Source organism: Oncorhynchus gorbuscha, linkage group LG23 (genome assembly GCF_021184085.1).
Source record: "Oncorhynchus gorbuscha isolate QuinsamMale2020 ecotype Even-year linkage group LG23, OgorEven_v1.0, whole genome shotgun sequence".
Classification (NCBI taxonomy): domain Eukaryota; kingdom Metazoa; phylum Chordata; class Actinopteri; order Salmoniformes; family Salmonidae; genus Oncorhynchus; species Oncorhynchus gorbuscha.
Genome location: NC_060195.1, coordinates 37,824,457 through 37,846,487, shown reverse-complemented (window position 1 = coordinate 37,846,487; position 22,031 = coordinate 37,824,457). Strand labels below are relative to the sequence as shown.

The 22,031-nt window shown below is 47.3% G+C and overlaps 1 pseudogene across 1 annotated transcript in view; it reads right to left on the bottom strand.

The window, feature by feature from the left end:
• Nucleotides 1–4,751: 4,751 nt before the first annotated feature.
• The window catches only part of LOC124010511, a 33,710-nt pseudogene continuing 16,430 nt past the window's right edge, over nt 4,752–22,031 (bottom strand). Inside the window, exons 2-21 of the transcript XR_006834456.1 lie at nt 16,507–16,658; nt 15,871–16,020; nt 14,418–14,486; nt 14,174–14,296; nt 13,781–14,046; nt 13,359–13,655; nt 12,028–12,281; nt 11,666–11,888; nt 10,186–10,378; nt 9,942–10,059; nt 9,655–9,811; nt 8,977–9,045; nt 8,769–8,896; nt 8,440–8,590; nt 8,087–8,279; nt 7,743–7,942; nt 7,557–7,598; nt 7,367–7,443; nt 7,134–7,188; nt 4,752–6,713 (exon numbers count right to left, since the gene is read on the bottom strand). The product of XR_006834456.1 is annotated as a catenin delta-1-like (transcript). The remainder of the gene's footprint in view (nt 6,714–7,133; nt 7,189–7,366; nt 7,444–7,556; nt 7,599–7,742; nt 7,943–8,086; nt 8,280–8,439; nt 8,591–8,768; nt 8,897–8,976; nt 9,046–9,654; nt 9,812–9,941; nt 10,060–10,185; nt 10,379–11,665; nt 11,889–12,027; nt 12,282–13,358; nt 13,656–13,780; nt 14,047–14,173; nt 14,297–14,417; nt 14,487–15,870; nt 16,021–16,506; nt 16,659–22,031) is intronic.

Sequence of the window (22,031 nt, the reverse complement as noted above, 5' to 3'; positions counted from 1 at the left end):
TAACTGAGGTGTGTGTGACTGTGTGTCAGAGAGATGTCACTTACCGGGGTAAGATGCTGCCATGCATTCTGTTGGCCCCTCCCCCCTCTTCTGCCCTGCAGCGAGACTTCACCCCTCTCCCCACACCAGTGATCTCCTACCCCTCGCTCTGCCCTTGCTTCTTTCCACGGATCTTGATTGGCTGCATCAGCTCCCGGGGCTTCAGGTAGTTTCCTGCCGACCACGCCTGCGCCCCTCCCCATCCTGCAGGCTCAGACTCCCCACCTCCAGTCTTCCTCTCTGGGACACCTCCACCATCGCCTGCTCAACTTCAGACCCTTTCATCCTCGCTGCTTCCCTTCCCCCTCCCTTCACCACCACCTCCTCCTCCTCCTCTCAGCTCTGTTCCTCCTCTCCTGGCTCCCCCCCTGACCCCCCTCCCTCTCAGGTTCTCCTCCTGTGGTTGGGTGAGATCTGATGAATCCAGCGATGTTTCCCTCAATAGAACCATTCTGGGATTGTTAGGGGTTTGATTCTCAGCTAGCGGAGAGTTTAGCAGGTGAGACAGGGGGGTGTAAGGAATATTAGGAGGTAGGGAGCGGTATGGAGAGGGGAACAGGGACAATATAACCAGAGGCCTCCATTCCCTGGATGTCCAGAATGGACAGATGGGCCCAGGGGAGAAGACACCATTGAAGTCCCCTGTACGGGTTACACTCCCCTTTAACTCACAGGTCTGAGTCCCGGAGTCTTTTTCATACCGAGTTGGTTTCACTTTCTCTCTGAGCTTCCTGGTGAGAGCTTCTGCTCTTCACTTCTCCCTCCCATCTTTCTCACTGCCTGAGCTTCACTGCTCTGCAGGGGGTCTGTCTGCACCCCCACGTCCCTCTGTGAAAGCCCCTCCCTCTGTCTATCCTCCTCCACCAAGTTTTGACCCACTCTTCCTTGACTGCTGGACCAAATCTCCCACCTCCCTTGTCATCTCTCGTTCCGACCTTCACCAGTCCTTGGATACCCAGCCTGGCAACAGCAGCAGCAGCGGTCACTTCCTGCCTCTCCACCTCCGCCACCATCTTCTCAGAGTACAGCAGGCCCACCAACCTCAGCAGGGTGCAGGCCACCAAAGCCTGGAGCTCCAGTAAGTGGTTCTGCCCAGAGGGAGATGGACAGAGCACAAGACAGCTGGGGGCTCTGGGCAGATAGGATTCAACTGTGGGCTTGAATTTGCTATTTTGGCTACATCAGATGACACATTGGCTAATCAGCCCATCTGTTAAAATCATTTAGTTATGAGTTTAGACTAGAGGCAAGGCATGAGTTTAAAATTTAGGGCATAATCACATCATCCTTTATGTCATCTAAATTGCAATCAGGGTATTGCAGACTTTGGTGACAGGGGCGGTGAATTGACAGACAGCTACATAATCAACAGCCAAATTAGCACGTCAGCTAGCTAGCTGTGGTGATGTGCACCAGCTACAAACACTTGACTCAACCAATGAGTATACGGATAATATTTGAAGTGGCGGAAGAAAATAGTTTGTTGAAGTGCACTCTATTAGCATTCTAGAAATAACTATTTTGTTTAACCGTGTAATTAGATAGCTAGCCAGTAAACGTAAATTCACAGACATCTTGCACCAACAGCTGCTATTGTTTGCTAGGCTAGCTAGTTGACAGAACAAAATCACGGATTGCTTTACTCACCTTTATCCAAATCCCTTGATATGTCCTTTTCTCAAAATAAAAACCGAAACTCCAAAAGCATCGAAAATGCAAAAAGTGCATAAAAGTTTAAATCATTATTGTTATTTGTAAACAGACTGTGTTTTTCCGTATTTAACTCTGAATTGACTGAAAGCTAGCCTGCTTGTCACGCTCAATTTGGTGAGGTGATTGACTGGTCACCGAACACGAAATGAGTTGCCATGTGTAATAAATCTGTCTATGTGAAAATCCTGCAAAAAAACTGGCTATGTGTGTACTGTAAAATGTACAGACAAGTAAATTTGTTCAAACCCAAACTTTATTCACCATCAATTTGCATTTTTCTCCCAAAATAAAAACAATTATTCCCCTCTTTCATGAATTGTATTCATCTGAAACAGTTAAAAAGGCCTACCGGAATTTAAATCGTCACAGAGACAGTTATACAGGGCTAATAAATCTAGTTTAAGACAGCATTGCAGTCTAATTATTGCTTAGTTATGGTCCAGACTCCTAATCTGCACGTTATACATAGCCCAAGGGGCTGTTGAACAGACGTAGGGACACAATTGAGGCAATCAAAGACAGAAAGAACCCTCAGGGAGTCGGCGTGCTGATCTAATCAGGATCTGATTAGGAATTCCATCTTAAATTCCACAGGGAGATTCTAAAAACCTTTGATCCACCTTCAAATAGAATCTAATGGCACAGGTAGAAGCATCCGAATTCCACGCCTCCAGTTCAACGGGTTCCATTCCCTGTGTGTTCAAAAGGATCAGGGTAAAGGACCGGATTTGAGGGTGCCGTATCCTTGTGCGGTTTGGGTCTTGGCCAACGTTCCTCGAATTTCTCAAAGAAGAGTGGATCGGTGAATGGCCCGGAGTAGATGATGTGCTGGATCAGGTACATGATTGCCACGACCATTGCACTGATCAGAAAGAATGGTATGAGCGGTCGCAGGTAAGCCCACACGACCCCCACCTCATATGACAACGATCCAAAACCACCTTGGTTACCAATGTGAGAAGTGTGGCGAGACGAGCCTGGGAACAGGGTGGGAGACCCATCCCGCGCACCCCGCGTGTTGGAAGGCGGGGGAGAGAGGTAATCCATACTGAAGTAGTAGAATTAACAGTATTGCAACTGTCTGAATAGTTCAGTTATTTTACAGCCGGATGTCTTCAATTAGGCTAATAATCCATGGGGGAAAGAATATGCAAGGAACATTCTCTAATTCTGTAGTTCCAGTGTCTTGGCACTCTAATCGCGTGGTCCAGACAATTCCTGTGCGCAATAGCCTGGGTACGATGTTGCTCTCGCTCACAGACAGTCACACACAAACACTAGTTACCCCCAGGGCTTGTGAATGGTCCATGGCTCTTAATTGTCAGAGTTTGACCTGAAGAGTTGAATCATCACGGGTCAACGTGATTAAATCCTCACTAAAATGCCATTGTCTCGGTCTCAATCGGTTCTTTAAAATTGTCCTTCTCCAGCCCTGCTGTGTTGATTCTGGAGGAACATGACACTGCGCATGATTGAGAGAGCAAATGAAGGAGAGTGGATTCTTTAAATAGATGTAGTACCAGTAACAAGGGAGCCAGGAGAAAGAATCTGCTGGGGAGAGGGACACAGGCCACATGCATACCGTACACACGCTTGCATGCATTCTATTAAAACACCTATTCTCTCTTAGACACACACTATTCGCTCTCACACCCCCAAGAGTCGTAGTGATCCATCCAACAGCTGTAGTTTAATTGCATAGGCCAGTGTTTCCCCAACTCCAGTCAAAAAAGTACCCCCAACAGTACATATTTTTGTTGTGGCCCCGGACCAGCACATTCGATGAGTCTCTAATCAAGCCCTTGACAAGTTGAATCACAACATTGAAAATGTGTGCTATTGGGGGTACTGGAGGACTGGAGTTAGGAAACACTGACCGAGGCTATAAGATGAAGAGATGTCTCAAAGGGTTTTACAAGCAGACATCGAGGCACTTTAATAAGGTTCAATGCAGCAATTCTTTCCCCTCAAAATCAAAATCATTTCTGGTTAACAATCAGGTAACTGAAGTGATTTTGTTTCTAATTTAAAAAAATAGCTTCTTAGCAAAGAACAATTCCTCAAGCAAGAATTTTGCTAGGACTGTCTGGGAGTGGGCAGGGGGAAACTGAAAATGAGCTGTTATTGGCTGAGGGGTTTGGAAACCTTTCTTATTGGTCTATTAACCAATTTACCGCCTGGTGCCGCCACATCCTGCCAAAACAGGCAGAAATTTCAGGAGCTTTTCAAACAGCTTTTACACGAAAGGCATTATCATTCACAATATTTTTCCAACCTCACATTTTTGACTATAGTGGGCCTTTAAAGCCCTTATATTAATCCAAATCACCAACACACAATACCTTATGTACCTCCCCCCCCCCCCCCACCCACCCTGGTAATCTTCTCACAGCGTGAGACATGAGACAAAAGGCGACCGAGCACATCAACACTAAACATTAATCTGTGGTCAAATGTTCCCCAGGGTCATGTTAGCCTTTTAGAAAGCTTATCCTGGCTTTAGAGACAGCGCAATAGCAATGGCTTGGGTTCGGGCTATAATATTGGCCAAGGTATAGACTCAAAAGCAAATTCGGAGGACTAAAGAAACTATTTTAGGCATCTCAAATGTCGTAGAAGCATACTTGGGAGGCACAAGACTGAGCAGACCACACAAAGCTTAAAAGCCTTCATGAATATTAAGGTGTGAATGTGTGTTTGAAGAGAGGGAGTCTGGTTACCCAGACAGACTAAGCTGTACCCCTTTAATTAGATGTGTTTATCCCCAAGAGCACATCTCCAGCTGTCACACTCACACAAAACATGCTACTTGATACCGATAGACCTCGTCAGTGTGCTAACGCTAGTTAGCATTGGCTCACGAAACTACCTCAACTTCCTTCATACTGGACACAGATACATAAAAACGGTACCCACAAGTTCCTCCGACTCTGGGGAAGTAGATTAAGGGACATATTGCCAAAACTCCAGAAGTAGCCCTTTAAAAACATCAAATCTGGTCTGAGAAAAGATCTTTATTTTATAAAAACAGCATTGCCAGTTACATACTCTTACTGAAGAAAATGAAACTTTTCAGAGCCAAGGCAAGTTCATCATATTTGTACATGAATAGGCAATGCTACAGAGAAACGACGCATGTGGCAACAATATAAAAAAAATAAAAAGTTGAGTAGTCTCCTTTGCCATTAAAGAAAAGTTACAAAAGCAGACTAAAATAAAAAGTAGAATAGAGATTGCATAATGCTTCACCCACCACTCCCAACAACCATTCCCAAATCAGAAAACAATATTAAAAACCCAAAACACGGACACAAAATGAAAAGTCAAAGTATATATAAAAAAATCATACAAAAAAAATGCTCCCAAAATGTGCTTTTCATTCCCCCCCCCTAGTCTATGCTCAAGTCTGGTCCTACCGTCTGTTTATACTTGAGTTTCCTCTGAGGAATCCAATTCTCCCGAAACATAAGTGTAATTTCTACAGAAAACCAACCCCTCTTTTTCAACCAATGCCTTTTGGGTCCATACGTACAGCACATTGTTCTGGCTAGTGTAACAGCAAGTACTGACTGAACTAGTGTTATTGTTAGTGGTATAGGAGGTTCAGAGCATTGCTGATAGAACAGACGATTAATGTTTAACATGCGGAACCAAGAATCTGCCAGCTCTATGCAAAAGATTGATCACGGAAGTGTTCCAAAACAATCCACCCTTAGGGAACAGGCCCCGGGTCTGTAGTGGGGTTCTGTATAATAGTGTGGGGAATGCGTCCCTAGTGTTATAGTTTAGTGTTGGAATGTTATCGAGCGTATGAGCAAATGTAGGACTAAGAGCTGTGGTAGTATTCCTGCTACCGGCACAGCAGCAGCAAAACCCACACTCCAATAGGTGTATGAGATCGCACTCTCACAGCCATCGTTGACCACAGACTCAGGAGGGTTCCAAAAAAAATAGCAATGTAAAAAAAAATGTAATAAGGTATCACAACAAAAGAAATAGAGGCAGTTGGTACATCTGTAAAAGCTACAATTGAAAAGAACCGAGACAACAACAAAAATGATATTTGCAAAAGGAGTAAAAAAAAACATGAAAGCACACAATATGAAGTCCTTAAAAATAAAAACAGGCTCATATGGGTTGTTTGTTAAATAAAACCACTCATGCACACACACACACACACACACACACACACACACACACACACACACACACACACCTCAGGTCTCCTGTATGGCCCTCACTTACACACCGGCCTCACACGCTCCTCCCAACTACCCCAAAACCAACCAGCATGTAATATACCTAAAAAAGGTGAAAATAACTCCTATACAAACATTCTGAACCTTTGAGGACCGAGCCCCATTGGTCCAGCAGCCACGCATGACCTTTCCGCTCACCAATCCCAATCTGGGTACCACTTAAATTAAAATCAACCCTAAAAAAAGGTATAGACACCTTCCTCCCCAATCAAAACATTTCCTCTTTTTATATACAAACACATACCCTACAGATATTAAAAATAAATTCATCTCAGGATGCAGATGGCAGTAATCCGATTCACGACGATGAAAATAACACAACACTTGGATGAGTATGAGGATTCTAATAAACGACAGGAAACACTCATTGAGCCAAATGTTGGATGAAAGTAACCAGAAAACAGAAATAAACAATGATTGTCAAAGACGATTGCCTTGAGAAAAGGGAATATCAATATAATTTAAATAACAGGGAATATATTTCTGACGCTACTATGGTGTGTGTGTGTTCAGTTTGAGTGTTTAATATCACTCTGATTGCAACACAACCACTTTCTTTGGATGCCAACCCCCATAGCCTTGCGATGGAAGGAGAGAAAGAGGGGGATGAGAGAGAGCAAGTCCATGGGCCTCTAGTGTTCTCTGCTCAGCAATGGCAGGGTTGGGGCAGCTCACCCTGGGTAATGCACACCATCAGTTCTTCTGGAGGAAAAAGACAATGATAAATACTATGTTATCAGTGCATGTGGTAATATTTTAAGAGTAAAACAAACCGCACACAAGCCGATTTTGTGGTACGAGTATGTCAGTCTATACACAATATGACAAAATGCAAGTGCCTAGGGAATACTGTTAGTTTTAGGGTTTATGATACACCGCAGTGCACAAGTACAAGGCCACACCGCATACTATACCGGTGTGAAAGCCTTCAATCAGTTTTCACTGCGCATTATACTGGGTACAAAAGCAAGGTACTGGAATAATACAAAACAGACAGAGTTACAAGAGAAAAGGTCATAAGTTATAAGAGAACGGATGGCTATTTAGAGTCCATGCAGGACAAGAGGTGAAACGTACCATGCTGTTACATGCAGGGAGGGAGAGGGGAGGGGGGGGGCTAACCATCGTAGGAGTCCAACAGAGGCAGGGAACCCTTTCTGCCCCCGTACACCCCACGCTGAGACGGCATGAGAGAGAGAGAGAGAGAGAGAGAGAAGAGAGAAAGAGGTGGTGGAAGAGATACCGTGAGTAGAGGTGACGTCGTCAACCCGAAAAAGGTGTGAAGGAGAAGGTTAATAAAGGGAAGTGTGTTTAAGTTAAAGAAACCATGTGTACAGGGCGGCAGGGGGTGTTACCTGTAAAGTGTCTGTGGTGTCGAGGGAGTTGTCCAGAGAGCGTCTCCTCTCCCGCTGATCCAGTGTGGAGTAGGCTTCTAAAGTGGAAGAGCATGAAATCAACATTGATAAACAGTTTTTTTTTTATATTTGTTTTTACAAAAATCTAATCTTCGGGCTCAGCTTTGACAGTGTTTCCATGGATACTCACCAGGGCCTAAGTCATTCAGTGGAATCATGTCTCTCTTCGCCCCTGTGGAAATAACAAAAGCCATTACATCCCGCTTGCTTCCCTACAACTCCTACATACTGTATATTTTATGTCCAACTTCAACTTTCTGTCAAAGAAGCAAGTCTGACGCAGAAAAAAATGAAATAAAACTATTCCCAGTCTCACCTTTGTCTAGCATTGGCATGGTCGTTTCCTCGTAGGTCCCGTTGGTGCGTGCAGAGGGGCCGTTGGCGGATGTGTTGAGGTTCACCATGAAGTCAGTCTTCTTCCAGCCGTCCTTTTCCAGGGGGCGCCGCAGATCCTTATGCCCCCACACCAGTTGCAACACCTGGCCTGCCCCGCGCACCTCCCGCTCGGACCGCTTACTGCAGGACCAATAGACATGCGCTCGGTTAGACGCGCTGTATGGACACACTTTGACCTATTCGTCTCAAACAAATGTGCACACACACAGAACATGCTTGTTAATGAGCTTCAGTTCACACACACACACACACACACACACTTACCCATCCTTATTGATGAGCACCAGTCTCTCGATGCCTTGGGAGGCCCTGAGGGTCTTGGCGGCCTCCAGGCTGTTGCCCAGCACCTCAGTGAGCGTGCTCAGCACAGACACCACTGTCTCCTCAGACAGAGGTCGTGCAGACTGGCTCTGGCCACCCGGCAGGTCTGCCACCAGGTGGGGCACGGCGTGCTTACCTGAGGGAGGACAGGACAGCTCAGATGAGCAACAACACAGACGAAGGAGTGGCTCTGAAGCAATCCAGGAAGGAAAGACCTTTCTATATGCTAATGAAGCAGTCTTTCCTCATGTGAAGTTGTGATAACTAACAGGCGACTGATGCACACGCAAACTTACCGAGCAGCTCGCGGTTGCGGTTGTCGATGGCCAGGTTCCTCAGGGCCCCGGACATGGCTCTGACCACACGGTCGTTCCCATGAGCCAGCAGCTCTGCCATCATAGGTAGGCCCTTCTCCAGACGTACCGTGGCCCGGATATACCGGCCATACTGATTGAGAGAGCGAGAGAGAGATGGTTAGAACCATTACCATTCTGAACAGAGAAGTTATCCTGAGGAGAAAGCAGCAACCAACACCATTGGGGTAATGCTATGAAATCAGACAATGAGACGCGAGACGTGGTGGAGATCTCAGTGAAAGGTGAGAGATCAGAGGCTGTCCACTCACAGTCCAGCGTCCGGCACACAGGTTCTGTATGGCTCCGGCTGCTGCCTCTAGCACTGAGGGGTTTTTGCTCTCTCTCAGCAGGGAAGTGTAGACACGCACCACCTCAGGCTGGAACAACAGCTCATAGCCTGGTAGGAAGAGGGATTTTAGGAACGGATTGTGTGTGTGTCGCATGTACGCTGTGCTTTCATCTGGCGTTTTGACTCACCTTTGGCAGGCGTCGTCCTCTTTGGGATATCGACCTGGTCCGCACTCCCGTCATCCGCATCTTTCTGACCTGGAGAGAAACCCAACCATCTAGAGATCATTCTGATTTTAAAAAGACATTTGAATCGGTTCCACCTCAGCCATTTTTAATAGATGCAAATTCCCCTCAATGACATCATGGTATCATGCAAACGTGGCCACTAGTTGAACAGCATGCACTCAGTATGACAAGTCCCCACCTACAAAACCTACGGACTAAAGGAAAGGCAATGTTAAGGCCAGCCAGCGTTAGGAAAAGCCCTTGTTCAGCCATAGCGCAATAGGACACTAAAGAAGAGAATCTTACCTGTGGAAAACCACTCATCTAAAACAGGACGGGAACAAAAGGAGGAGGACAGAGGGAGAGGGAGGGACGGAGTGTGAAAAACATGAATCCCAGCCACCAACAAGCAAAAACAAAACATTTTTAAAAACTCAGCCCCGGGCATCAAAAAAAAAAAAAAAAGCACACCGAGTAGGGTTACGTTTCCACTAACCACAGATTCATCCCCTGTTAATGAGTCAGGACTGGGGCGAGGGTAATCTGATTCTAGATCTGGGGTTAAGGGAAACGTTCTACCTCTAGCCACAGAACACACAGGGTGTATACTATGACCTTAAAAACAGGCCGGTTACTGACCTTTGCCCTTCCGTGAGCCGAAGCAGCTGGCCTTGTTGGATCCGGGGACAGGGCCCTGGTTTAGGGGCGCGGCCTCCAGGTAGCGCTCGCAGCCAGGAACCTCCCGGTGAACCTGATAGGACAGATTTCTCAGCAGACACACACTGTTCTCCACCAACTACACACAGAGAGAGATGGAGAGTAGAGGTTTAAAAGCATCTTTATTCAATCATGTATATTGCAAAATACATATATTTTTTTATGTACCACCCCAAAAATTACATAATCAGATCTAAGCAATAAATTACCTTGTTGTCCACATCTTTGCGGTTGATCTGTGATTGGACAATGTACATGAGCGAGTCCACCAATCCCGTGCACTCTCTCAGCTTCCGTCTGGCCTCGCTACGTTCTGAGCTCACGTTCCTGAACAAGAAAATAAAATATGGACATTAAAATGGTTTATATTACCCCTCGGATCCAACAGCTATTCCCGTTGCCTTCATCTCCTCCGCTGATCGCCAGCCCTCCATTTCCTCTCCATCCACGTGCCTCAGACAGCCAGCCGTGTTGGTGAGGGCCGTCTCCCACTCCAGGTGGCGTGGTTTGAGGCTCTCTTCTCCTCCGTCACGCCCCCTCTCCCAGCCAGAGTGCGGCACCATCACCTCGTCAGAGAGGGCGTGTAACGCGTGGTCCACGATCTCCATCTTCACCGAGTCGTGAGACGAAAGGTTCCACAGTGTGCCTGAGGAAGAAGAGAACGCATTCTTCAGCGTTTTTCATGACTCTCTGTTCTCGGAGTCCAATCACAAAGTACAGGTAACTGCCAAAACAATATCAACAAGGCCAGCATGTATAAAAATGGGTCATGGTCATGTATAAAAATGATGGGCAGGCCATTATTTTGTCCACCGTGTCTATGCTCCCATCGGATGATAATGCCCCCATCCACAGGGCACGAGTGGGACACAATGGTTTGAGGAGCATGAAAATGACGTAAACCATATGCCACGGTCGTCTCAGGTCACTAGATCTCAAACCAATTCTGGAACGGAGCCTGAAACCTTTCCACCGTCAGCAAAACACCAAATGATGGAATTTCTTGTGGAAAAATGGCGCAATACTCCAATAGAGTCTCCAGACATGTAGAATCTATGCTGTTCTGGCTCGTGGTGTTGCCATTATTTTGGCAGTTACTTATGTATAGAAAACGTTAAAAACACCAGCTCTTTTCATGGACGGACTGACCAGGTGAATCCAGGTGAACACTATGATCCCTTATTGAGGTCACTTGTTAAATCCACTACAATCAGTGTAGATGAAGGGGAGGAGACAGGGGGTAAAAGAAGGATTTTTAAGCCTCGAGACAATTGAGACATGGATTGTGCACGTGTGCCATTCAGAGGGTGAAAGAAAGAAAAAAAGATTTAAGTGACTTTGAGAATGGGGTAGCAGGTGCCAGGTACACCGGTTTGAAGGTGATAAGAACTGCAACGCTGCTGCGTTTAAGCTCAACCGTTTTCCGTGTGTATCAAGAACGGTCCACCACCCAAAGGACATCCAGCCAACTTGACAACTATGAGAAGCATCGAGTCAACATGGCATCCCTGTGGAACGCTTTCGACACCTGGTGGAGTCCATGCCCTGATGAATCGAGGCTCAATATTTGGAAGGTGTTCTTAATGTTTGGTATACTCAGTGTAGGTTCTAGAGTTGAAGTAGACTAGGAATGCTACATGATCGTACTGGTGTCTCTGTCCCACAAGTAGTACAGTAATAGAAATGCAGGGTTCTCCCCGAAACGTAAACTGGGTGCTGCGCCACCGTGTGGACAGGCTGTGCCACTACGTAAAAATACATTTAAAAAACACTATTTGTTATCATTTAAGGCTCTAGATTGCAGGAAATGGCAGTTACACATGTTCAAAAACACAAGTCCTTCTGGGCCTTCCCCCTGCCTTACTCATAAGCACCACCTCGTTAGAGAAAAGAAACCTGTAGAGCAAATGATAAGACATAACGGTAGTACTACCTGTAATGGTGTCTGTGAGGTCCTGCTCTCTGGCCTTCCTCAGTAGCCGGACTAAGGCTGGGATGCCGTCACAGTTCTTGATGGCGATCTTGTTGTCGTGGTCTCGTCCGTATGAGATGTTCTTGAGCGCCCCGCAGGCCGAGTGGTGCACGTCCTTCTTGGGGTTGTCCAGCAACGAGACCAGAGAAGGGATCCCCTTTAAACGACGCACCTCCGACTTCACCTAGACACACGCCACCAGCATGGTCACACACCAAACCCATTTTAAAAACGCACGCTGACAGCAGTGCTGTAACACTCGCAATATTCATCATTTCAAAACAAAATCGGTGTTTGCAGGTATACAAAGCATTGCGTTTTACCTTGTCGTTCTTGAAGGTGAGGTGCTGGAGGAAGGCAGCGGCATTGGTTTTGACCGGGTCCAGTCGGTAGTTCAACATGGCGATGACCTCCGGAAGCTCCGGTTGTCTCCAGGAAGTGGGCGGGCCCTTCCTCAGGGTGCTGTCCAATGAGGGACCAATGGCCATGTGTTAGTGGTTTCTCCATCGCCATGTTGACGCCCCAGGTGTAGGGGTCGACTCCTCCCATGTCTCCGTCCAAAGTGTCCTCGCAACTCCTAAGGGACCAATGGAAGTTTAGTGAGAGTGTGTAGTGGTTTAGTGAGAGTGTGTTGTGTGTAGTGAGAAGTGTGTGTGTGGTTTAGTGAGAGTGTGTTGTGTGTAGTGAGAGAGTGTGTTGTGTGTAGTGGGAGTGTGTTGTGTGTAGTGGGAGTGTGTTGTGTGTAGTGGAGTGTGTTGTGTGTAGTGGGAGTGTGTTGTGTGTGTAGTGAGAGTGTGGGTGTAGTGAGAGTGTGTTGTGTGTAGTGAGAGTGTGTTGTGTGTAGTGGGAGTGTGTTGTGTGTAGTGGGAGTGTGTTGTGTGTAGTGGGAGTGTGTTGTGTGTAGTGGGAGTGTGTTGTGTGTAGTGGGAGTGTGTTGTGTGTAGTGGGAGTGTGTTGTGTGTAGTGGGAGTGTGTTGTGTGTAGTGGGAGTGTGTTGTGTGTAGTGGGAGTGTGTTGTAGTGTAGTAGTGAGAGTGGAGTGGTTTAGTGAGAGTGTGTTGTGTGTAATGGTTTAGTGAGAGTGTGTGTGTGTAATGGTTTAGTGAGAGTGTGGGTGTAGTGGTTTAGTGAGAGTGTGGGTGTAGTGGTTTAGTGAGAGTGTGGGTGTAGTGGTTTAGTGAGAGTGTGTTGTGTGTAGTGGTTTAGTGAGAGTGTGTTGTGTGTGTTTGTGTGTTGTGTGTAATGGGTGTAATGGTTTAGTGGTTTAGTGGTTTAGTGAGAGTGTTGTGTGTAGTGGTTTAGTGAGAGTGTTGTGTGTAGTGGTTTAGTGTGTGTGTGTGTGTGTGTGTGTGTGTGTGTGTGTGTGTGTGTGTGTGTGTGTGTGTGTGTGTGTGTGTGTGTGTGTGTGTGTGTGTGTGTGTGTGTGTGTGTGTGTGTGTGTGTGTGTGTGTGTGTGTGTGTGTGTGTGTGTGGTGTGTGTAGTGGTTTAGTGGGAGTGTGTTGTGTGTATGTAGTGATTTAGTGAGAGTGTGTTGTGTGTAGTGGGAGTGTGTGTGTCGGTACCAGAGTATTGCGTACATGCACACTGATAGAGTGATTTGGGTGTGTGCTGTTACCCAGGGATCATGAGTGTGTCTCTGTCTGTGTGTTTGTACCGGAGCCTGCGTCTGTCCAGTCCTCCAGGGCCTGGTCCTAGTCGTGGCATGGTGCCGTACCCTGGGTGCATGGGAGGAGGAGCCATACTATACTCCATATCATCATATCCCAGACTCCTCTGGTCATCCTCCACACCAAAGTGGGCCTGGTGGGCGTAGCGCATGCCCCCCAGCTCCAGGGCACTGCCCACACCCCTCACCCCTCGCCCCACCTGGGGCTGGGCTGCGTAGGGGTCCAGCTGCTGTCTGCTGGGGGCGCGGTACCCAGAGTCCAGGGTCCTGTACCCATCCGCAGGTCTGGAGAAGAGGGGGAGAAGATCAATTTATCCCAAAGATAAGGACATCTTCACAAAGGAATACTTATCGTGAAGCCTTTCTTTAGTGCTCTTTAGCACGTCTACAAACTTTACAGTCTGTCTGACCTGTAGCGGTCGTCCATGCGTGTGCCTCTACTCAGGCTGGCGTAGGCCTCGGAGGGCGGGGCGCTCCTGTAGTCATCGTAACCCCCCGCGGGGCCGTAGTGGTAGTTCCTGGGGACCGTGGCTGTGGGGTAGTCCCCCCCTCCAGCCTGCCTGTAGGTACGGTCCAGAGTGGCACTGTAACCGCCCATACCTGAGACGGACAGTCCTCCGTCGATAGACATCGAATCAGAGGGAAGGACGGTACGTGAGGTGATCACCTTCTTCATCTGAAGAAGAGGAAGTACATCACGATGAGACAGGAAGTTGTAGATAACATTTTGTTCACCATGGAGGAAGTTATTTTCAGTTACATATTAGTTACAGTAGAAAGTGTGTGTGTGTGTGTGTCCATACCGCGTTCCCTGCCCTCCGTCCATTTGTTCCATCGTCTGAGAAGACAGACTGTACGTCCTGTGAATCATCTTCTGGTGTGCAGCTCTCGTCTAGAACGCCATGCACTGGGTCCACCATCCTGTACTGTAATAAACACACACACAATGTTACACACACACACACACACACAGAGAACATCTCACACCCAACCAGCACACACACACACAGAACATCTCACACCCAACCAGCACACACATACACTCACCTGTGTCCCGTTGATGTATCCCTCACTCAGTTTCAGTCGTTCTATGTCTGCCTCCCCCAGGCGCCCGTTCTGAGTAGGAGAGAGCAACAGGAGAGAACACAATCAAATTCACAGGCATCTTCAGAGACAGAGGATCTAACTGGTCTATGTCGTCTTACAACCACCCCAACACTGCTGACATCATGACACATTAACCAAACTGACCCCGTTTTCTCAGTACCTCACAGTCATGGGCCATATCTGAAAATGTTGATAATGCATCCTTCTGCCCTCTTTGAGGTAATCAATGACCCCACCATTGCCTTTCACCACTCATTTTATGTTAGATCACTTTAATGAAGGCAGGAGGATACAGGCAAAAATGCTGGGCATGTGCTGCACACTTTAGATGTGTGGCTGGGTGTAATGCCTGCTCTGTCCACAAGGGGCCAGGCCAGTTCCACCACAATATAGGAGCCGGGGAGAAAAGGAATATTTCCCTTCAAATTCTAAAGCCGTTACGGTAACAAGTTAACAACAGCAAATGTCTTAAGTGTCGAGATAGCTGTGTATGCGTGTTTTGGAGTCTAACCTTGGAATGATACATTGTTATAAACAAGGGACACTTACACCGAGAGAGGCAACACACACCCAACGGTAGTCATGAGACATTGCTTAGCACGCTGCGAGACTAAAAATGGGAGAGGAGACTGGCAACCTAAAACATGCCAATTAGCCCTGCTAGGATTATAAAAGCAAAACGGCAACCCCATTCATCTTCCCTGATGTGTACTCAGTAAAAACACTTCTCCATGTCTCTTCAGGGCTCTAATAGCATGGTAAAGCATACGAGCATATGACCAACATGGTCACCTATGAGAATCACATTAGGAGGCACCGCATCGAGTTGATACGGTGTACTGGCTTAAAACGACGGCATCTTCCACAACATTTTAGGTGGTGGAACAAGGCTGCATGCATGACAACTGACAGCATCCTTCCAGGTACAGTTTGGACAACATGCTGGAGCGAAGATGACGATAGCTTGAATTCCATGGTATGTAAGGGTGGTATGAAGGCTTTGGGTTGCGGGTACGGCAAGTGATGTTGGAGTTATGCAGAGGTGCGAGATGTATAACGCGCGGTCATGTTAAAGCTGTAGCGATATCTAAACAGTGTGTTAAAGGACAAGGGCTGAATTGCAACACACACAGTTAAACCAAACAATGCAGAGTGCTGGTTGAGGTGGAGGAGCGGAGGATTAGGGGGTTGGATGTGATGGGTGGAGGAGGGTGATAACGGTCATCACTGGATGATGGAGGGATGGGATAGAAGGACAGATGAGGGATACGTGAACAGATGGATGACTGGTCTTTCGCCTGAATCTAGAAAGAGGCTTAGGAAAGGCGCAGGCCACTAACAAAGTGTATTTGGGGGTTGGGAGGAAATTGCCCCTGGGGAAAAGGGGGGTTACCTGTGTGTGTGGGAGGGTGTGGGACGGGGGGCTGGTGAGGCGTACCCTCCTCCTCTCCTCTTCCAGCGCTCTGGTCAGCTGCTCAAACTGCACCTCCTGCTCCCTCACCGACTCCAGCAGAGCCGCGGCGCTCTCACACTGCTCCATACACTAGAGAGAACGGCGTTACACACACGGACGCGCCCACTACAGAGAGACGTTGCACACGGACGCGCCCACTACAGAGAGACGTTGCACATGGACGCGCCCACTACAGAGAGACGTTGCACATGGACGCGCCCACTACAGAGAGACGTTGCACATGGACGCGCCCACTACAGAGAGACGTTGCACATGGACGCGCCCACTACAGAGAGACGTTGCACATGGACGCGCCCACTACAGAGAGACGTTGCACATGGACACGCCCACCACAGAGAGACGTTGCACATGGACACGCCCACCACAGAGAGACGTTGCACATGGACACGCCCACTACAGAGAGACGTTGCACATGGACACGCCATACACTAGAGAGAAAACGACAGGCTCCTCCATAGCATACAGCTCTAAAGCAAATAGCAGGATGCCTCAAATCTCATGAAATCCCTGAGAGGTTTGACCAGCTGTCAAAGACAGAAGAGCAGAGATACAGACCTTCACCAGGGGGGCGTGGCTTTGGAGAAGAGGTGAGAGGTCAGGCCAAGGTCAAACGGTTGAGCCCTAGTTGCAGGGGCTCATGGGTAGAGTAGATGTAGGTCACCAAACCACAAGGCCCAGAAAGAAGAGGATGCACAGGGATAAATAAACTGCAGAGGGACAGAGACGGAGAGAAAGAGAAGTAAGGAGTGAATCTCATATTTACAGTTGAATATTGCAGTAAGAGGGTCGCTAAACAACACTCGAGTATGACGTTACACGCTGCTGTGAAAAGAAAACGCACTCCAAAAGAAAAACAGTTATGCGAATACTACCTATGGTGTGCATTGGCTATCCCTCCAGACACAAAGCAACGGACACACCTATATTGCACAGTAGCTGTGGCTCAGCTGAGGCTGCAGCGCTTTTCTGGGCCAGACGAAACACACCGTCAGCAGAGAGACGAGAACACCAACTCCCAGGAGCCTCCTCTCCTCTCCTTTGTTTGATGCCCTCCAGTACTGCTCGCCCGTCCCCCCCCCCAGCCTATTCCTCACTCACTCTCCAAACCTCCCCATCAGCCCTTTTCTCTCCAATCCCCCCCACGCCCTCTGCAAATGTCCCCTCCCCATCTCTGTGTTAGTTTCGTTCTATTGCCAGCCTCTGTTCAGAGCATACAATAGAATGGACTAGATGTCATGAAGTGTAATCAGAGGCAGACAGGCTCAGACGGGCAGTAGTAATTCCTCTCATCTGCTGACAGAACATCTCAAGCACCACCTGGTTCGTGGTTTCAAATGTTACTATGGGGAAAATCCATTTGATTTCAGTCACTTTTTGACAGCACCCCATTTGATTTGAACAAAACCTTCCATTCAGAATTCCTTTAAGTTGTCAGAAAGTGACTATCAGCGGTTACACAACGTCATTTAAAAATAAGTTTGACAACCCTGCTTGTAAACTTTTAAATGATAGCAAACTGTTTCTTTTCCAGTGATGAAGACATGGTAAGTTGGGGTGTGCAAAATGGGTCGACATAAGAGCACCTTTATCTCGCAAATGTTTTAGCATTCAGTTCCAAAAAGCCCCTTACTTTCTGACAACTTCTTCCATTGGCAAACATGTATGGGAAAGTTGTGTTTAAATCAAAAGGGATGCCGTCAAAAAAAGGATTGTGTGTGGCGCCTTTGAATTCAAACAAGCACAGACAAACACCTGTCAAACTGGTTTGGGCAAGGAGGGACACATTTCACCATCTTGACACAGACAACTCTTGCTACATCACTGCTAGAGCTGGGAATTGCCAGGGACCTCACAATATTATCACTATCCTTAAGTGCGAATACGATATGTATTGCGATTTGATGTTCCAAACATATTGCTCACTATAAGTCTGCTAGCTAATGCTACTTAGCAACAATAATATATATATATGTTTTTTTTTACAAAACGCTACTTGCAGTCGAAGTGATATGTAACTAGGGTTGTAACCGTACACATACCGAACCGTTGTTTGTACCGAACCGTTGTTTGTACCGAACCGGTCGGTATGGGGACCTTAGTTCGGTCCACACTATCAAGGCAAATGAATACCTACAAATAACAACAAAAATAGGCTATGCCTATGCGCGCATTATAATACAAATGTTCATCTTAACTGCCGCATTTCAAACGGTACTTTTGTGACGATGTTCTGTACGATGGCGAGAGGTGGGGGCAGACAAACCAGGAGGATCCTCAATCATCGTTAAATCTCCAGTTTGGGAACATTTTGGCTTCCCAGTAGATTGCAATGGCCAGTGTGTTGTGGATAGAACGTTAAAACAGTACGTCGCCATTACTCAAGTAGAGTAGCCTAGGTGTTTAAACACAATAGGTGTTTATTGCCACGGATATGCACCCATTCCCCGTTTATGAGTCACACGTATGCATATTTTTCTCTTTGTAAGAAAAACATAGTAGACCTAAACAATGTCTGCGCCGTGATTATATATCGATTTCACACGCATAATGCACTTTATTTTCGTGTTTTTGATGAGTAAATCGTGTGTTTTCACAATGAGGAACACCTAAACAAAAATTAACTAGTTACGGTTGGCATTTTATTTTCCAGCTGTACTGAAACCGAACCGTCACCCCAAAAAGTACCTTGGGTTTAGTGAACTGTTACATCCCTATACATGTAACTATCCCCAACCTCATCACCTCCCTCAAGAGCAGTGGTTCAGGCAACAAGGACCCGCATATACACTCTGTGCAGCAGGTGTGTGAAAAAGATAAGATCTACACCGCGATGGGGACGTGTTGACAAGGGGTAATAAGGAGGAACAGAGGTGTATTGTGACATGGGAAGCGGGCTGACTCACAGTTTCACCTGTGGAGGACAGTGAGTGTGTGAATGAGTGAGAGAGAGAAAGACCGAGAGATGAGGACAGACTGGAACTTGATGACTAGGACTGCCCTTTAAACAGTAGAAATAGGACCTCTAGCTGCCTCATCTGGTGACTCACACGCACCTCCAACCACGTTCTGTAATCTAGTACAAGCTGGTCCCCCCCTTCCGCTCAGCGATGTATGTGGGTGTGAGAAGAAAAAGGAGGTAGGGAGGATGACTGGCGGAGGAATATTTCTCAAGAGGGTTGCTTTATTTTGGAATAGAAGTGGACAGGAAACAGAGATGAACGTGAAGGGAATTGATGAGGACTGATGACATTTCAAAAACACACACACACACAGAGCCAAAAGCCACTGCCCACCTGCACAAACACCTGTCCAGTTACACATGCCCTTATACGGGCAGACTCAGGACAGCAGCACAGAACTGAACTACAGTTGGAATGAGAAGGAGGGTTAATGAGGGTGAGGAGTAAGAGAGAAAGATGACTTAAAGCATAGCTCACATTGACCCAACCCAATTGAATAAACCCTACACCAGCGGTATTCAACTCTAACCCTATGAGGTCTGGAGCCTGCTGGTTTTCTGAGTTAACTGATAAATGGCAAAAACCTGGTCAGGGTCTATAGACAATCACAGATTACAAAGGGAAAACCAGCCACGTCCCGGACAACGACGTCTTGCTCCTAGACAAGCTAAACACCTTCGCCTGCTTTGAGGATAACAGTTCCACCGACGCGGCCCACTCCCGAGGACTGTGGGCCCTTATTCACCATGGCCGATGTAAGAAACTCTCGCAAGGCTGCAGGCCCAGACAGCATCCCTAGCCACATCCTCAGAGCATGTGCAGAACAGCTGGCTGGAGTGTTTACGCAGAAATTTAATCTCTCCCTATCCCAGTCTGTTGTCCCCACTTGCTTCAAGATGGCCACCATGATTCCTGTACCCAAGAAAGCAAAAGGTAACTGAATTAAAGTAATATTGCCCCTTAGCACTCACTTCTGTCATCATGAAGTGCTTTGAGAGGCTCGTTAAGGATCATATCACCTCTACCTTACACCCTAGACCCACAGACAATGCAGTCGCCATTGCACTGCCCTATCCAACTGGTCAATAGGAACACCTACGTCAGAATGCTGGTCATTGGCTCAGCATTCAACACCATAGTGCCTTCCAAGGTCGGGGGCCTGGGTATGAACCTCGCCTTATGCAACTGGGTCCTGGACTTCCTGACGGGCCGCCCCCAGGTGGTGAAGGTAAGAAACACCTCCACTTCACCGATCCTCACCACAGGGACCCCACAAGGGTGCGTGCTCAGCCCACTCCTGTACTCCCATGACTGCATAGCCACGCACGCCTCCAACTCAATCAAGTTTGCAGACAACAGTAGTAGGCCTGATTAACAACAATGACAAGACAGCCTACAGGGAGGTGGTGAAGGGTGTCTCACTCACTCTCTCTCTCTGAGGGAGCATGCCCCCAATCCACATGGACGGGAACGCATTGGAGAAGGTGGAAAGCATCAACTGGAAATGGTTCACACAGACAACGCAGTGAAGGCGCAATAGCGCCTCTTCAACCTCAGGATGCTGATGAAATTTGGCTTGTTACCTAAGACACTCAAACTTTTACAGATGCACAATTCAGAGCATCCTGTTGGGCTATATCACCGCTTGGTTCGGCAACTGCACCGCCTGCAACTGCAGGGCTCTCCAGAGGGTGGTACGGTCTACCCAACGCATCACCGGGGGCACACTGCCTGCCCCCCTGGACACCTACAGCACCTGATATCCAAGGAAGGCCAAAAAGATCAACATCAACCTCCTGAGCCACGGCCTGTTCAACCTGCCATCATCCAGAAGGAGAGGTCAGTACAGGTGCATCAACACTGGGACCAAGAGACATAAAAACAACTTCAAGGACATCAGACAAATAGCCATCACTAGCCGGCCACCACCCGGCATCTTAGAGGCTGCTGCCCTATATACAGTGGGGCAAAAAAGTATTTAGTCAGCCACCAATTGTGCAAGTTATCCCACTTAAAAATATGAGGCCTATAATTTATCATAGGTACACTTCAACTATGACACAAAATAAGAAAATCCAGAAAATCCCATGTAGGATTTTTCATGAATTTATTTGCAAATTATGGTGGAAAATAAGTATTTGGTCACCTACAAACAAGCAAGATTTCTGGCTCTCACAGACCTGTAACTTCTTTTAAGAGGCTCCTCTGTCCTCCACTTGTTACCTGTATTAATGGCACCTGTTTGAACTTGTTATCAGTATAAAAGACACCTGTCCACAACCTCAAACAGTCACACTCCAAACTCCACTATGGCCAAGACCAAAGAGCTGTCAAAGGACACCAGAAACAAAATTGTAGACCTGCACCAGGCTGGGAAGGCTGAATCTGCAACAGGTAAGCAGCTTGGTTTGAAGAAATCAACTGTGGGAGCAATTATTAGGAAATGGAAGACATACAAGACCACTGATAATCTCCCTCGATCTGGGGCTCCACGCAAGTCTCACCCCGTGCGGTCAAAATGATCACAAGAACGGTGAGCAAAAATCCCAGAACCACACGGGGGGGACCAAAGTCTACCATCAGTAACACTACGCCGCCAGGGACTCAAATCCTGCAGTGCCAGACGTGTCCCCCTGCTTAAGCCAGTACATGTCCAGGCCCATCTGAAGTTTGCTAGAGAGCATTTGGATGATCCAGAAGAATGGTCAGATGAAACTAAAAATATAACTTTTTGGTAAAAACTCAACTCGTTGTGTTTGTAGGACAAAGAATGCTGAGTTGCATCCAAAGAACACCATACCTACTGTGAAGCATGGGGGTGGAAACATTATGCTTTGGGGCTGTTTTTCTGCAAAGGGACCAGGACGACTGCTCCGTGTAAAGGAAAGAATGGGGCCATGTATCGTGAGATTGAGTTAAAACCTCCTTCCATCAGCAAGGGCATTGAAGATGAAACGTGGCTGGGTCTTTCAGCATGACAATGATCCCAAACACACCGCCCGGGCAACAAAGGAGTGGCTTCGTAAGAAGCATTTCAAGGTCCTGGAGTGGCCTAGCCAGCCTCCAGATCTCAACCCCATAGAAAATCTTTGGAGGGAGTTGAAAATCTGTGTTGCCCAG